Below are 7,322 nucleotides of genomic sequence, written 5' to 3'. Positions count from 1 at the left end.
GTCAATTTTGCGGCATTCCAGAGGCTACTCTCTCAGATTAGCACAATGGGGATTATCCCACCCAGCCGTCTGTGATCCTTCAACTGGCTGAGAGAGGCAATCGCAGCTGCACTCTGAGCAAGGAGGTGTGGATTGTGGATGGAAACAGGAAAGTTTTCAGACTGATTGACTATGGACATCAAGGACAAAGACAGATTGTCCAAATGTTGCAGGCTACATACAGTAATTATTACACACAACATTCCTCAATTCTAAAACATCGCAGTGCTTTTAGGCTGCAGCGCTTAGTGTTTTATCCAACAGACTGTACTGTAACACTATGCTCTGGCCTCGTTTACATTCATGGCTAGTGCTGAGGTTTGTGTAGGACACCACCAGCATGGTACATATAGAGTGGATTCAACACTCAGACTCCACCGCTGTGTATTTTCTAGCAGTGGAGTGACAGCCCTGTGCATTATACATATAGCTACTGTTGAAAGCGAATAAAGTAGCAACTGCATCAAATGATAGCTTTCTATTTGTTTGGTGACAAGCAGTCTTGCTTAGGTGTGATAAGTGATATGTATTGTCTGTATTTTCACAGTAGACTGCATGTTTCTTGGTGTTTAAAGTATGTTATGTTAAAGTCTGTGTCTGTATCCAAGCTGTCAGATGTTGGTATGTCAGAAGTGTCGAGGCATCCTGTGTGCGTGACAATTTGACGGAGCGTTCTGGTGGAGATGCACTGAGAACGCAGAGGGTTAACTGTTGCAGTAATTGTGGTCTTGATTGAAATGCAGTGATGGTTCTTGTCAGCACGTTTGTCTGCGCCACCTCTAGAGTATATTTAAGAGGTGTCATGCAGGATTCCATCCACAAGCTTATGTTGACAATGAAAATAATAGATTTGGATGGCTTTCAAAATTAAAATGCCAAAACCTTTTATTAGTAATGCACCACTGTCAAGCACATGATGACATGCCCTTCTCTGTCATGTAATGCCTGTCCTTACTGCAGGTGATACAAACTGGCCACTTTTCTGAAATTGTCCACACTGGTTTACAGTATGTATAACATGTATGATACAACATACAAGGCCATCCCCAAAGGATTGTGTTGCTACTGGTAAGGTTTATACAGCTTTATGTCATGATACAAAATCCTGCATCATCAATATGTGTGTAAGAAAAAACAAATATGAATTTATCGCATGTACCAAATTTTAATTATTACATATTAAAATGCTAAAGTACATCCTAAATATTTGATTTGTCAAATATAAATGTGTGCATCACTATAATGTGACTTGAAGTATTACTCACATCATTTTCTGCTCATCGAAGCACAAACATGCAGATAACGTTGACTTTTACTTAGACCCACTTTAGTGCAGCAGTGCGGTATAGGCCTAATTTGAATCAAATGTTATTACCCTTTAGCATATTTAACGTCTCGTAGACCAGTAATAGTATTATTTACAAAAGCTGCCTGCCTGAATCCTCACACTACAATTTTCATCCACAGCCACTACTTATGGATTCAGACCCACAAAATATAGATGAGCGGTAGCAGTCAGTTGAGTATGCATAATGCTGTGCAGTGAGTCACTCACACCAAGGCTGAATCCCATTGTGTGGACTCTGGACTACAGGGCGAATGCTTACAAACTTAGATGACACATTGCTGAGATCTCAAGGCTGAGTCCACAAGAGGCTAAGTGTCTGGGTTAGAAGAGAATGTGCTAGTCACGGTGAATCATAAGGAGGAGTAAATGTGATCTTAGCCAGACAAATGTGGGAGATTTCAGGACAAAAATGAAGGTAAAATATGAATAAAAGATGATTTTAAAGAGTGGGTGAATAAATAGTACGTGCGTACATTCTCTGTCACAATGCAATTCCAGTTCAACCTTAGTTTGGAGCTTCAGATTTGAGTGTGCGTATGTTGTTGTGGGCATAGAGTGTTCTGTCAGTTAGGCACGTACAGTATGGCACCTCCAGAAGTCAACAATGAATCACTGAACCGCCCCCATCACAGTGTACGCTACCTGCCTATAATTATTCACAAAAGTCAAGGCAATGTAAACATGTAATTGTGTGGAAATTTCTCAAAAGACTGTTGATGTTGTTGATCAAGCTTTTTAAGACCAATTCAGAAAATTCTAAATTTTGAAGGCCCGATCAATAAACTGTAGTTTGAATATGAAGGCCGTCTGCCTCAACTGGTTGGAGCTGGAGTGGATGGAGATGAGAGAAACAACAGGAGACCAAAGCAACAACAACAACAACAACGACAGGCAAGATCAGAACACACACAGGATGATTGGGCCAATAACTGCACACTGGAGACACAGCTCTGAGTCTGACGCTACCTGTAGATGAGGACAGGGAGAGACAGGACAAATAAAAGCATGGTTAAGTTAATTAATCACACGTTATGATGATGGCATGCAGGACGATAGGAGAAAAGGTGAGGAAAACAGCAGGTCAGTGAATGAAGGAGAATCCATGGAAGCTTAAGGAAGAGATCTTGAGCATCTGTAACTAAAACGCGCTAGCTTAGCTGTAGCTGCTGATGCTAAGAGAGGAAGACGCTTCTTTCCACCTCTGACAACTAATGCTCGCTCCGTGAGCCTCATTGTTTTGATGTAACTGATTGTGAACGTCTTCAATCACGTCATCCTCCCTCATTTAGCGCTGGCTCCAATTGAAAAGACAGAGCAAATGATATTGTTCCCTCACACTTGATCTCGCACAAGAATGAAGGATTTCCAATAACAAAGGCAGTTTAGTGCTTAAGAGGGTTTCTTTTTAAATTTACACCAAAGACATATTCTGTGATTGTACATGGGATCTATGTGTGTTACAGTGTTACAGTAACACCATGGAGCTCGTGGCAGCCTGCAGGCTTTCATTCTCTTGAATGTCATGTTCTCACATTTGGCCTCTACAAAGAAAAGCCAAGGCCAAGACAGAAAAGGATGTTTCTTACACCGAGGAAAAAACGGTTTGCTTTATCACTTATTTACAGTTTACTTCACGTGGGTTAAAAGAGCAAATTGTTTAATTATGTGAAAACGCCCTTAAACGAATAGACCCATTTTCATCTCTGTGTTGGAAACACTGCTGGAAGCCATATTAAAGGTCCTCAGGTCCTGACAATGAACAAATGGCAGAGCAGCTCCTGAAATGCAGCTGAGCAGGACTGAATTAGTACATTTAGATTGTTTGAAAGGGTGATTTCACTGCTGACTATCCTGCTCTAGATCTACTGAGAGAACGCCAGGTGACTCCAGCAGCGCTCTGGCACAGATATTCCAACAAGACCCAAGGTGGTGCCACAGCCGTGCCAAGTGCACCAGCGCCGCATCTGTTTTGCTGTTAAGTCCTGTTTTCTTGCCTGGCTGTTATGTGTGAAACCTTTTATTTGTCCACAGCTTGTGGACCTTCCTGACAATGCCATCTGTGGTTAGGGAGGTTTGTGATGCAGCTGCAGCGCTCTGGTTCATGACTTGCAGTGATGCCAGTGTAATTTTGATGCTGCCATATTAGCTTTGTTTCCAACTCTAGCATAAAACTCACTCTTAAAGTTTCAGGTCCTCTGGGATGGAAGCCTCTGTTTGGAGCTACAACTGGCAAAGGGATGTGTGATATGCATGTACAGCTCACTCCTTTTTTTATTTCAGGACAGTTTTACACATTAAATATGTAGAAACCACTTCATATTAACAGCAATATTATTCAAAAGCATGATTTAGTAAATAGAATATTATTTGGGATATAAGCCTTGACTGCAGAATGGGTAATACAGTACTAGGACTAAAATAATACAAATGTATACTAATACAGCAAATACTTAATGTCTATAATCCTGTTAAGAACCACTCCAATAACTAGACAAGATTTTAGATGAATCCAGCAATTCAGTAATACAGTTATTTTTTGTGTTTTTTCTGATTGTCAAACATCTGGGAGGCTTGTATTATTGCATCATACTTCCAGTTGATGCAAGAAGTTCATTGTAAAGTTATCCTTCCTAATGGCCAATTTGGAAGTAGCATCAACACAGCAAGCGCGTTATTTAGACCATACATTTCTTTGTAGTCATCCCTCACATATGACCCTCATTACATGAAAGGTCATGGGACAACTGGGACGATGGGGTTTTTGTTAAACACATTTTGGCACGTTTGTCATGCAAATAAGGGATTGTAAATTCCAAATTAGTTTTCCTTCCCCTGTTTCCCACTATTTCTCATTGTCACTCACATCCAGCCATCACCTTGCCATCCACCTCCCTCAGAGACGTTCAAGTTTGATGGTCTGATCCGACAAAGAGGAAATTACTATCATGGGATTTTCTGATTGATGGCACTGGCTATCCATCAGTACACAGAACGTGGAGAGCGGCTTCAGTGTGTCATTTGTAATATAAATTCAGCACAAACTTCATTGGTAGTTTTGGTGCAGTGTCATCTTCATACATTTACACTACTTAATTCCACGTGAACATGTCCAGTAATTTAGTATTATTGTCATGCTTGTCTTATTTCTTTGCTTCTGTAATACATCACAGTATGACTATTACGCCAGCAACCGCCACAGTGACACATCGCTCCTCAAAAGGGGGAATGCAGGTGTCGTCTTTGAAGAAAGAAGAAGGCGGAGTATATGAGAAAAATATTAGCATGGGTTTACATTTTATTATAATTATAAGAAAAGGAGGTACCATTAATTATTGCTGCTAATTATGCTACCCCAAATAATTAAACAATTATAAAAGGGCACCATCAATGACATTCACCCACTCTTTGACATTTCAAAATATCACTTAAAACAGCAACATTTAGATTATGGATTTTCTTTTACAGGCAAGACTGTGTATGTTTTTGATCATTTACAAAGAAGACAGGCTTTACTGTATAATAATTAATCTGACTTACAGTAATCTTTTTCTTTAAAAGGATTGCGGTAACGAGATGAGGCCAAGAAAACAACCCTGCCTCTTTTGTTTGTCTTTGTCACAGCAGCAGATGCCCAGGGAAAAGAAAATGATAGCCACTTGTTTGTGAGTAGCTGTGTACCTCCAACGCAAAGTCTTAGTCTTGGCTTAGTGACGACTGATTCTGTATTTGTCTGCGGACTGAGTCGGCAGGATCTTGTCATGTTCATTTGCTTCAAGAGAAGTGTAGCGGCCGCGGCTCCTGCATCCGAGCCTCTTTCTCTCTTTCCCTCCTTGTCTGTTGCTGGTGTGTGGCGGCACGCTGACTTGCACCTAAAAGGTCTTTGCCAAGTGCGTGAACAGAAAATTGTGCCCAAACCTTTGACTAAAGTCTCCCTAAACAGTGGGGCTCTGCCTGCAAGCATGAATAACATGGGCTCTATTTGTGGCACTCCTACCTCAGTGCCCTGGTGTCCTGCTCGAGAGAACAAGGCTAGAAATGCAACAGTGCCCCCACTTGGTCGAAGGGAGAAGCGCACCAACAACAGCCTGTCATTCTCGTGAGTACGTCAAGTAAAATGGGCTGGAAATTTGTCAGGGGTTGGATTGAGGAGCAAAGTGGCAGGAGATGCTTGAGGTGATTTGTGGGACTTTCTAGACAGCTGTGAACAGGTTGACATCATTGCAGGGTCTGCGGAACGTTCAGCTTCCTGACAAACAAGGCACAGAGGGGGTGGGGGGCTCCAAGGAAATAGAGCTATCCCGGAGGTAAGAGGTGAACGCTGACATGGTGGAAATTAATTCCAGCTAGTGGCTGGTGTGTGTGGTGACACGTGTTGCATTGCTTTTGATCTCTATTAGCTGGCTGCCATGTTGGCTTTGCTGAGGTGCAACGGTGGAGGAGCCGAGAGCCAACTCCACTGGACTCGGAGAGCTTTAAAGTCCATGTAAATGTGAGAGCGTACGCAAACCGTTCTGAAAACATGTCAATCATGGTAATGATTTCTTTTTGCTGTGTGGTTCCGGCGTATTTACATTCGCTGGATGTGATAATGAACAGCACACTGTTCCTCTGTGTGGGCGTGTGTGACGATTGAAGACTGACAAGGCCCATTTAATTAAGAGGAGACATTTCTTCTCATCTAACCTTTTGTCTGCTGCTATGGTTAAATTTAAGCAGAAGTCAACAAACTGAAAAGCCATTTTTCTATGACATTTTATTGTAAATGGTGATGTCCTGCAGTAACCATGTCTGTAAGCAAAGGAATGCAGTAGAAGTTAAAATTCTTTAAACTTTCCTCATCTCGCTCACATTCAGAAACTTGTCACAGATGACCTTGTTTTCTCTGTGGCCTTTCCTTAAATAGCCTAAAAGTTTCCCAAGGTGAGTTGGAAAGTACATTATTTCAAAATGCAGGGTAAACTGCAAAGGGGGGGGGGGGGGTTGACCCTCGAAATTCAACTGGCCTTCTGAACCTTTGTGTTAAGAAGTCGTTTAACATTACTGCTGCGTTTATTTAAAGCTTCCAACAAAAAAAAAGGGAGATTTGATCCAGATTTACATTATTTTAAAACTTACATTTGTCAGGTAATGAAGTATCAGGACCAAAGAACAAAACAAACATGCAAATCCTTAAGAACGAGAATAATTAGTGTCCACAAATGACTTTTACAGTTTTTTGACAGTTGTACTTGAAGATGTCATTGAACTGGTTATTTACAACTTACTGGCATTAATCAACACATCGTCTTAGTCTGTTTCACAGATCAAAGTCTAACTGACAGAGAGTGGAGTTAAGAATCCTTTGACCCAAAACTTCGGTTAGTATTCTGTGCACACAAGCTTCCAAACTGTGCCCATACAAAGAGCCGCACTGTTTTCACTTCCTCACACTGATGTTTGCTTACCCACAAGTAGAAGACGAAAGATGGGTAAATTATTATTTATTGGCGTTGGATCAAACCTGTGATGTATAAAATGTGTGAATGTCTGTTTACGCCGAGTACTGGACATAAACACACATAAATAATGAATTGCTCATCATAAAGTATTTGGCACAGAGACCACAGTTTTCCCCTGAAGATTGTGTGACCTCCAAACTTCACCATCACCGAGGTGTCTGTCTGGATATATTTTGAATATTTCCTGTATACTGTTTGACAGATGGAAAACAAACAACAGCCCCTGGGAGAAACTTCCCATGTGAGCTCCTTGCTGTGCGGATACACATCCAAAGACAGTGGCGCGCACACTCTCTCTCACACGCACGCAGACACACAAGCCTCGTGCTTTGTCAGCAAAGGTCATTTAATTCTCAGTCATTTCAAAAGCGCATCTCTGTCTGTGTTTCTCTCACTTTCTGCCACCCAAATGACCCCCCACGCAGCTCACCCTTTAC

General features: G+C 41.5%; 1 long non-coding RNA gene across 1 annotated transcript; it reads left to right on the top strand.

The window, feature by feature from the left end:
* Nucleotides 1–4,324: 4,324 nt before the first annotated feature.
* On the top strand, nucleotides 4,325–6,656 carry LOC129604752 (uncharacterized). The gene is made up of 4 exons (XR_008695934.1): nucleotides 4,325–5,274; nucleotides 5,387–5,483; nucleotides 5,612–5,691; nucleotides 5,785–6,656. It is a non-coding gene; the product is annotated as an uncharacterized LOC129604752 (long non-coding RNA).
* The last annotated feature ends 666 nt before the right edge of the window (nucleotides 6,657–7,322 follow it).

The sequence above is a fragment of the Betta splendens genome, chromosome 10, assembly GCF_900634795.4.
Source record: "Betta splendens chromosome 10, fBetSpl5.4, whole genome shotgun sequence".
NCBI lineage: Eukaryota > Metazoa > Chordata > Actinopteri > Anabantiformes > Osphronemidae > Betta > Betta splendens.
This window is presented reverse-complemented; position numbering and strand designations above follow the sequence as displayed.